Source organism: Trachemys scripta, chromosome 6 (assembly GCF_013100865.1).
Source record: "Trachemys scripta elegans isolate TJP31775 chromosome 6, CAS_Tse_1.0, whole genome shotgun sequence".
Lineage (NCBI taxonomy): Eukaryota > Metazoa > Chordata > Testudines > Emydidae > Trachemys > Trachemys scripta.
In genome coordinates, this window is record NC_048303.1 from 66,705,863 (window position 1) to 66,716,668 (window position 10,806).

Genomic DNA, 10,806 nt, shown 5'->3' on the forward strand with positions numbered 1-10,806 from the left:
TCGGAGCCGACTTACCCCGCTGTGAGGACTGCGGCAAAATCGACCTCCGCGGCTCCCCGTTGACGGCGCTTACTCCCACCTCCGCTGGTGGAGTAAGAGCGTCGATTCGGGGATCGATTGTCATGTCCCGACGAGACACGATAATTTAATCCCTGAGAGATCGATTTCTACCCGCCGATTCAGGCGGGTAGTGTAGACCTAGCCTGAGTTACCAATACTCTCTGTTCGTATTTGAAATTTTTTTATTACCTGCTTGCTGTATTCCAGATCATTAATCAATAGTTCTGTTCTGTTTTTTCTCTAATGGAAGGTTTTCCCTTGCACAATCTTTGTCCTAAGAAGACTATGTGCAGTTTTGTTTTCCTTTCCAGAGTATTTTAATTAACTTCTAAACTAAAATTAAGCTTCGTACTAATTACATGCAGGGCCAGAGAGGGTGGTCCTACAGCTAGTGGCAGTACTGTACTTTCTAGGATGTGGAGGCTAGAGATGGACCCAAACTAAAACTGGACTGGGATCTGATCTTTGCAGCAGGCTTCATCCCTTACTGAAATGTTTGGTGACCTAAGAAAATAATTTAAATAAACAATTAAATCATCACTCAAAACAAAAAATAAAATAGATTATAAATGTATGCCTTCACCGCCCACTCCCAACTGGATTCACAGAGGCTCTGGCGATACCCGCAAAAGGAAGAAGCTCCAGAGACTCTGAAGACCCACGGGGACTTTGCTGTTGGATTTTACATGGAAAGTACTCAGATACAACATTATACAACCCAAAAATGGATAACTATTACATAATCTAACTTGGAGTGGAGCCTTTTATTGGAGAGCTTCTGACATTGTCATAATTGGCTAGGCTCAGACTCCAGACATTTATGCATGTGCTGAACTTTAAGCAATTGAATAGCAGGATTAAGACCTTAGTCATTACTGCCAGCTAGAATCTTCTTCATTACTAGGCCAAAGATCCTTTTCAATAAGAGACAAGCAAATTTGCACAACTAAAATTGCCTTCTGAAAGTTTAACATTTACTATTTTGTTACCAAGAAATTGCGCTGAACATTTGTCTTTTGGTGTTTGACCAAGAGTTGCAGCAAACAAAAGGCTTGAGGAGGTGCTGAAAGGTATCAGCTGCTGGATTTGCCTCCAGGCTTTACTTCCATTATTGTACATGACTCCCCTGAAATGATGATGCTCCACAATAGGGCATGTAGCTTTCAGAGACCGAGACTGTGAATCTGTTTTCAAATGCCCATTTATGCAGCTTACTGTACATAGTACCATGTAGGTCTGGCCCAGGGAATGCACAGCTAATTGTTTTGTTGAGATACTCCAGCAAATGTTTTTACAGATCATAAAAGGTAACTAAATACATGGGGGAAATGGTCTGTAAAATGTATTGCTAATTTGTGCTCTTATCTGAAATACTAACATGGTACTGCCTGATCCAGTATTTAGTGGAAAGCAATTTCTCTGGAAAAGGTTTTATATTGCTATGGATCTAATGCCAGAACAGGGTGTCAGCTAAGTCAACAGGACCTTGAATCCAGCATTGCTATCACAAATTTTTATTGGAGGGTGCCCCGTTTGGCTCTAAATTTATGAAGCACCGCAGAGCTGCCAACTATGACTCATCGGCAGGGAGAGTCAATCCGTCATTTCCTTATATATTTGTATATCTCACTTCTAGGATAACCGATTTCAATAAAAAAATTATGATCAACTTCACGCAATTTACCTTCCATAGAAAAGTCTCTTACCATTCTCTCCCTGGGAGCTAATTTTATAACACTGCATAAAGGAAGCTGGCAATGAGATCTTCTGTAGAGGAGTTCTGGGTCCTTTTATTATTATTGGAAATATAGCTGAGGCAAGGAGGTTCCATCTGGAGTGTATTTTTGCCAGCCTTCCATCACATGCTGACACACACAGTAGCTGATGCATCCACATTCTTATTTAAAGTATTGATACTACTTTCATTCTGTCTCGACTAAATTGCAGCCCCAGAAAAATCCAGAATGGATTGTAGCAGAGTGCATTTATCTTTCACAGGGCAGCTGTTCACTACATCAACTTGTGCTTCCATGCCCACATGAGAACCCTTTTTTATTCTGATCTTAAGAGATTCTTTATCTTTAGGAGTCTCACCAGTTGTGGTGAAGATAGGAAAACTCACCACCAGATTTCACAAAATAAAGAACAGTCCTATCCAACTCAGGCCAGCTGAGAAAGCCAGACTGATCAGAAGCAATGCCTGTTGGAATAAGAATGCTTTCAGTTCACTACTTTCGTTAGTCCTATGTCAGCAGCTTATCTAATTATATCATGAAGAATGCATTGGGAAGGGGGACTGCATGTCTTAATGGGATAAACAACGTCTCACATTGGGCTAGTAGTTCAAATTCAGCCCAGGTCTGTAGTGACCAAAAGTTGTTACCATCTGAAAACTACTCAGGAGAGGTAAGTAAATGGACTTTGATGGTCTCAGTCTGGGTCCCAGTGGATCAGACTGCAGAACTGGGACCTAACTATGCTATTTTAAGAAATGTGAATTTAGAGATAGTAAATGTTGCTGGAGTAACAGACTTGCAAACCAAAGTCCTCTCTTTAAGACCTCAGAGGGATTTTATATGGTGCTCAGACCCAATGGCAGAAATATTGTCACCAACTTCCCCTTCAGCCTGCCTCAACTCTGACTTGGAGTGATCATTCCTATGTCAGTCTTAATGCCTCTTCAGCCCTTTGCCTCTTCCATGACATTATCAACAAGACAGTCAATTATTTGCAACTGCAATGTGGACACTTGTCTACAGGGAATCTGAGATTCAAGCTGGACGAATGTAGATTAAATTTCAAAATCAAAGTATGAAAAAAGCACTTTTCATTCTGCTTTATGATGTGGACGATTCAGTTCAGGGAACTTGCTTTGCTGTTAGAAAGTCATTTATTGAGTCCTGCCCAAAGGCAGATGCCCAAGAGCACAGCAACTGGGAAGAATGAATCACAGTTCATTTCCACACAAACACCAATATATGACTTTTTGCTTTAATCACATTTGCTATGCAAAAGTTCAGGGACAGAGTTGGGAAACATACAAAGAAACTGCAAGTGGGAAGCATACAGCAGAAAAGCACTTTCTGTGTATGCTGTAAGTCCAGCAAATCAAAGGCAATTATGTAAGACAACATTAGCATCTGAGTCAGAGCAGCTGTTTAGCAGGAAAAAAAAGCAGATATACAGAATGTAAGTACAGGCGTATAATTTCTATGCTTTCATCTCTGAGATTACCCTGTGCATTATCACATTAATATATGGCATGATCTTTCCTATTATTACTGAACGTACTATGGAGATTCTCCTGAGATGATTAAAGAGATAGGAAGTTGTTAGACAAAGCCAACATTTTAGTAAAAGCTAATGGTTCAAATTAGGTCAAATGAGAGTTAGACAGTTATGAAGGGGCAATTTTAAATATGTAAAATGAACCATAAATTCATGCTTTTACAAAGAGCTATGTTAGGAGGACACTAATCGAGTTATGGCAGAGATTGAGGCCCCTGTAGTTCCTCCTTCTGCGAGGTGCAGAGAAAGTAAAAGGGAGTGGGAAAGCTGCAAAAGCAGCAGAAGTGAGGGAATGGAGCAAGTCTTGCAGGCTTCCCCACCCGAGAAATCTATGGAACTCCCCGCCCTTCCAGAAGCCAATGCTGCTTAATTAAATCTCCAGGTTCTGGGTCATTCGACATGGAAGGGGTAGCACTGGGGAACAGCTGGTTTAAATGCCTCTCAGAGGCTGGCAGAAGTACTGTGAGCAAAACCAGCTGGAGTTATTGTAGCTAAAAGTAGCATTAACTCCTGCTCTAGATATATCCCCTCTCTGTTGATGGGGAGTACATTACAGGAGGGTTACCTTGGCCCATGGTAATGCTGCTTCTCAGGGAGCTATGCTGCTAGATGGGAGAAGATGGCTTAGAAGAGCACCATAGAAAGGCAACTGCACCTCTACTAGTTTAGAGCATCCATGCTATGTGTTTCCCCTGGGCTCCACAGTGTTTGGAGACCATGAACTCTGCCTCCCCCATGGCTAGTCCCTTAGAGTAGCATTTACTGAGAACACCACAGGGTGAACCTCAGCTGGGAGGGTGCTTCCCAGCACAGGAAGACAGACATATGTTAACTCTGCTCGAGCTAGTGTGCTAAAAACAGCAGGGTAGCCAGGGGTAGCATGGGAGGGCAGCTCGGGCTAGCTGCCTCAGTGCTAACCTACCAGACCCATAGATACGTACTCGGGTGGCTAGCCCAAGTTGCTGCCCATACTACTCCCCCCAGGCTATTTTTAACACTCTAGCACAAGCAGAACTAGCAGGTGTCTGTCTACCTGAGTGGAGAAGCATGCTCCCAGCTGCAGTGTAGACATAACTATAGAGTCTCCTAGGCCATTTCCTCTTCCTGTGGGTTTACCATGGGAGGGTTCCAAAGTTAGCTGTAAAAAGGCATCCAATTAAATCAACGCTTGAATTGCTCATGACTTTTTCTTTGTTGCAACACATGAAATAAACCACATCAAAAAGATATGTTTAGAGAATATAAAGTTTGCACTGTTCATCACACTAAAGCCAGGAACTGCCAAAGTTAAGGTTCCATGCACACCCTTTGCTCTGCCCCCTGTGTACATACATTGCAATGCATCTTTTACTGTGTGTGCTTGTTGCTGCTCCCACTGTAAGTTATTCCAAGTAAAAATGGACATTTTATCCCACAGAAATGTAAGCTTTGAAACTCAAAAATAGAACACCATAGAATGAAGTACAGTAAACACTCACTTCTAGGTCGTTGGCACCATTTCCTCATTCCAAATGTGGAGTGGCTTAATTGTAGAGCATATCTCAGTTTTTGGCTCAATTCCCTACTGTATATTATTATACAAACTGATGAGAAGAAACTGTTTATGTGTGAATGTAGTGACCTCTACAAACTAGTCAGGCTTGGTCCTGGAAGGTGCTGCTGAAGAATCCTCTTTTCTCATTGGCTACAAAGGAGTAGAGGGCACTCAGCACTTTGGAGGATTGGGCCTTGGAATCTTAGGTCTTGTCTAGACTAATGATTAGTACATGGCAAGTCGGGGTGTCGATCTGCCTTATACTCACCATGCACTAACTGTGGCCATGCACTAGTGCGCTTTGATAATTTTTTAGTGCAAGTCAGCAGGCTCCAGATGGACAGTTAGTGCACAGCAGGCTAATGCAAGGTAGATTCACACCCCATCTTGACATGCACTAGTTTTTGGTCTAGGCAAGCCCTTATACTACAGTTTTCTGTGAGGGGAGAAAACTTTCTCAAGATGGAGTAAAAGTTGCACATAATTAAACTAAAACAACATTTTCAGATGCCTATATTTATAAAAAGTGAATGAGAGAAAATATGGAATTAAATTTTAGAAACAACATTATCTTGCTCCTTCTTTCTCCAGACACCATCAGCCTATGTAGCAGAAACCCTTATTTTCTCACCCACCCTACTGTTCCTAGTATGCATTTCCAACACATGCACACTTTCACAACTAACCCCCCCCAATAGATTCAACTGCAGACTGTCCCCCAGTTCACCCACTTTTTATGGCACTTGGTCAGGGCTAGGATGTGGTAGAACTGGTCACCCATGTCTTCATTGCATGTTAAATTCAGGCTTTAATTCAAATCCTCCCAGCTATCCACACAGAAAACACTCTGACCTGGGTTTGGAGATGTGTTAAGCCTGAACTAGTTTATCTGGCTGAGAGTGTGGGTTACACCTTGGGGTCTGCTTTAACTCAGGCTGGAACCTGCCCACTTTGTGGCGAGGATACTGGTAAAGTCACTTGGGTGCTGATAATCCTCTGGTGCTCTTCCCATATTTCCCCCAAAGGACAGACAGACAGATTCTCTTAGAATTGACACAACTGACTGAGAAAGAACACTGGAACATCTCAGCCCAAAGAACACTGAGGTATGCCCCCAGACACACATAGGCGAGTAAAGAAACAGTGAGGAGACAATAATACAGAAGGGGCTTTGCTAAGGGGACCAGGCTAGGCTAACTTGGGTGCTCAGACCTGGGTGCTAGTTACCTACACTAGCTGTGCAGTGACGATATACCCATTGAGGAAAGTTTTGTTTAGCATGAAGGAGTCATTCTTCTTCTGCAGACAATGTTTGCTGTTCTCTGGGGAGAAGCTTTGGGAGTGACTCTTCATCTGAGTCCAACAGTAAGCAGATGTTCTATGCCTCAAGCAGGAGCTGGCTCTCCTAGTGCCTGTTGTAACTTGTGTGAGATCTCTAGGAGTGGTTATAATCTCACTAAGGCACCAGGTAGAGATTGTAACTTGCAAGAAGCTTACATCAGTTTATTTGCAGAATTTGCAAAGTCTGTATACCTGAAAGGAAGGACTTGAAGGGATTATAAAATCAGTCAGCTGTTCCAATAAAATCTATTAGTCCTGAAAGGAATGACTCGTGAAAGTTACTATCTCCATTAGTTTGCCTATAGAACTTGTAAACGCTGTATGTCAAATTCTGAAATCTTTACCCAAACTCCCACAGAGAGAATGGAACTTGCCCAAATAAGGACTGGATCAGGTCTTCTGTGATTAACCCTGTGATCCTTGCAGTGAAGAACTGACTGCCATCATAATGCTGCTAGCTTTTTGTTGGCCCTCGCAAGAGGTGTGAACCTGATGAAAGAAACTCATGGATACATCTACACAGCAGAGAGTCCCACAGCCTGGGGTCAACAGATTTGAGCTGATGCTATGGTAGTAAAAATAGCTGTGTAGGCATTGCAGCTTGGGATCTCAAGCCCACCCCCACTCCCTACGCTTCAGAGCCCGAACTCCAGACTGAGTCGCAGTGTCTACGTAGCTATTTGCAACACTGCTGCACGAACCTCGCAAGCCTGAGTCTGTCAACCCAGGCTCTGAGACTGGCTGCCATGGGCTGCTGTTCACTGTGTAGAAATACTCATAGAGGTTCCAGTTGTACCAGTTTGCCTGCAGTGCTTCTATGACTCTTGAAAAGAATGAATTGTGCTGATTTTTTTTAATTGATTAGTTCTCTAGAGGAGCTTGTAAACTCCATAAAACCTGAAGTGGAAGACTCAAAAGGAGTACGAACTGGTCAAATTGATGTCTGTATCGGTATACCTATGATTTGTATGCTATTATTTTGCACTTTGTGCGTGGCATGTATATCATTGTATCTATTTACATCATTTTACAATAAGTCATTTAAAACGTGCTTGCTTTTAACACTTGAAACTGTCTATACATGTTAATATCATGTATAGGCTACATTATAAAAAAAAACAACCCAAAGTCCTGATTATGATAGATTTCCCTCACAGTGAGTATGCCATACTCAATGGGTCTATTCCTGGAGTAAGATACCACTACTCATGTTGAATAGTACCAGAATCGGGCCCAAAGTTATCATCATTCTTTATCAATGCTGCGTATTAAAGACATTGCACAAAAAACAAGCTAAATTTTATTGTACTGAAGCATTAGAAGGCCTTGAGAGTGTCCTAACATGGATTTTGCTGGTGCTGTAAATTCCCATTATTATCACTTACAAAAGAGTTACGCAGACTATGTTTTCCCTCTGTTGGAGACTCACCACAGTATGTTATTGTTATGTCTAATGCCATCATTTGCTCAGGGCAGAGCCAGACAACATTATAAAAGTTGGCTGAGATTAACCTAATGCACTCCAAAAACACAAGTGAGAGCCAAAAGGAGAAAGTGATTAAAGAAAGACTATTTACATTGGTTGGACTTACTTTTAAACGGCTTTGTAAGAGCTCAATCATCATTTTATCCTAGTAAGAGGTGTCTTGGTCAGATTCCAATTTAGTTAATTGCATGGAATCCAATTCTACCTTCAGGTTCAGATACCACCAAGATGCTCAAATATCATGGTAATGGGCATAGTATAAAAACCTGAACAGAAGCACCTCACTGGCAATTGAACCCAGTCCGGGTAGAATTAAGCCCATTTGATCTATTTAAATGTTTCATGCACTTGAAGAAATCTGGATAATTGTTGCACTGATCCAGCGCAGCTGGTGGTAATGGTAGTGCTGCCATGTGCTGTTTCTGAAAAAATAGCCTCAGCATTCTCCTTCAGAGGTATATAGCTGACTGCCTTTTACTAGTGGATGAGAATGACGGAGTTTCAAAAATAGGTGTCTAAAGTTAGAGCATAAATCCATATTTAGCCACCTAAATAAGTGGTGTGATTTTCAAATGAGTTGAGCAGCCAAAAGTCCCCACTGAAATTTATAAGAGCTATTGAGTGCTTGGCATTTTTGAAAATTTTGAAAAATTTTGTTTTTATATATGTCCATAGACACACACATGTATGTTTATGCCCCCATTCTCTGCTCTCCCCTCCTCTCCCTCAACATTAGGTTATGTCAGGAAAGAAAAGGGCCAAGTAGGGGTATGTTCCAGGCGCAGGATGGAAAGGACCAAAGTCCTGCATGCTGAGGGTCCAGTTCCATGAATTCCCTTAACTTTCAGTGATGGCTCATTTACTAATTCATTAATCTTATGTTTGGGAGAAGATTTAAAATAACATAAAGACCTGCCAAAGTTGCTTGATTTTCTTTCAAATAAGGAACTGCATCAGCAATTAATTGCTCCCACAAGCTTTTCTGTAGTTAAAATAGTTGTCTTTTATTAGTGCAGAACTTATTAACTTCAACAGATGTCCAGTAATACCATCCACCATATCAGTCATCACTTTAGTACTTTCTCCGAAAGGCCATAAGTTTGGGCATATTAATTATTTTAATGACCAGCAACTCCTGAAAAGCTGAAGCTATTGCTTAGCCAGTCCCAGAGGTTATTTGAATATTAGCCACATAATGAGTGTTTGGGTAAAAATTGTAATTGGTCAATAGATGGGGATTTTACTTTAGAAAGCATCTCTACGAAGTTCTCCTACACATGCATGGAAAGACTTTCTGCCACAGGTGGGTTCAGCCACAGGTCAATGAACAGTTTTAAGCTCCATAATTATGACATCTTCTTTGTAATGACCTTTTTTCTACTTTTGGAAAAATCATTTTTCATCCTTAGAAATAACATCTGTTTTGTGATCTACATTGTCTGCATGCCTTTGCAGAAGACTAATTTTATATTTGTGTGTGCCCCCAGTTCACATATTCTTCTGTTCTTCCCAGGGATTTTGCACATAGTACATGTCATGTTATCGTCATCTGCACTGACAGCAGCCAAGAATAGTCATGAAGCCAATGAGCTTGCAATGTTCTCTTGAAAGCTAGTTTCAGAATGGGAATTTCTGGCAGTAAAGTGGAGGAGTCAAGGGTGACATGACAAGCATGTCTACAATTGATGTCTGAAGTTCCTCTTTTCCAATTCCTTCCAAGACCCACTCCAGTGTGGCTTTCATCCCTTGCACTCCACTGAAAACAGTCTCACCACAGTCTCTAAGGACTTCTTCCTAGCCAAAACTCAGAACCAGTACTCCTTCCTCATCTCCCTGACCTGTCAGCCAACTTCAGCACCATCAACCACACTCCTCCTCTTGATATCTTGTCCTCCCTTGACTTCTGTGACTCTGTCCTCTCCTCCTTCCTCTCTAATTGTTCCTTCAGTGTGTCCTTCACAGGATACTCCTCATCCTACCTCCAACTTTCTGTGGGGCATGATGCTTCTTAGGGCACCCAGGGCTACTAGTCACTTTGTTGCCTCCTGCTTCCACCATGAGGGAGTCTTGCCTGTGCTAGCGGGGTGTTAGTTCCCTAACATCCAGCTTGTCGGCCCCTCAAGCACTCTCCCCTCAGTTATACCAGTTCTGCCTATGTTCTGCAGGTTGACAATAGGCACACCCCAGCTTCTGAGTCCCTTCAAAGTGCCCCTCTGAGGTATCCAGCCTCTGATCGCTGGATTCCCACAGAAGCCCCAGAGCCTCCATTCCCAAAGGAACAATGTACCCCATTTTACCAGATGTGCCTTATCCCACTGCTCCTGTATCTCACACAGCACTTGAATTCAATTAGAATACAACAAAAGGCAATTTATTTAAGAAAGAATAAAGATTCAAATAGAAACAAATGTAAGTGATGGAAACAAATGGTAACATACAAATCAAAACCATAACACATGAATTAGGGCCTAAACTTATTAATAGTTGCCTTTCCTATCTAATAAAGTAGATTCTCAGTTCAGTCTTTTGCAGCGCTTGCCAGCTCCAAGGAGTTAGGAGCCAGTCTTTCATGCTTATCAAGGTGCCTCCTGAGTGAATGGCTCCAGAGCATCCTTTTCCACCCTGTGATATACTGAATCAGTCTTTTGTCTCTATTCCCAGACAGAAGTTGCTTTTCACTTTTAAGTGGTTTTGATGTTTATAATTTGTCTTTGATGGTTTTCCATTGACTTTTCTGGATTGATGCAAAGGTGAGCAAGTGAGCAACACATTACATAATTGGCTTCCCAGGGAGGGGTGACAACTCTCTCCTGCTTGAGTGGGCCATCATTGAGACCTATTATTCCCTTTCACTTTCAGTCCAAGACCATACGGGCATTTTCAATATAGTTACCTTATTCCTTAAATATTACCCATATACACATCTTGCAATGATTGAGTATCAGTCAGTTACAAGCTTTCAGTAGAGACTTCACATGCTACCCTTTATGGATAAATACTATGAAAGTGGTGTATAGGTGTAGTGAATTTGTCAGGTCTAAGACAGGAGTTGCTTGTAAATAACAGTGAACTCTTTGCCCGTTGGCACCTATATGTC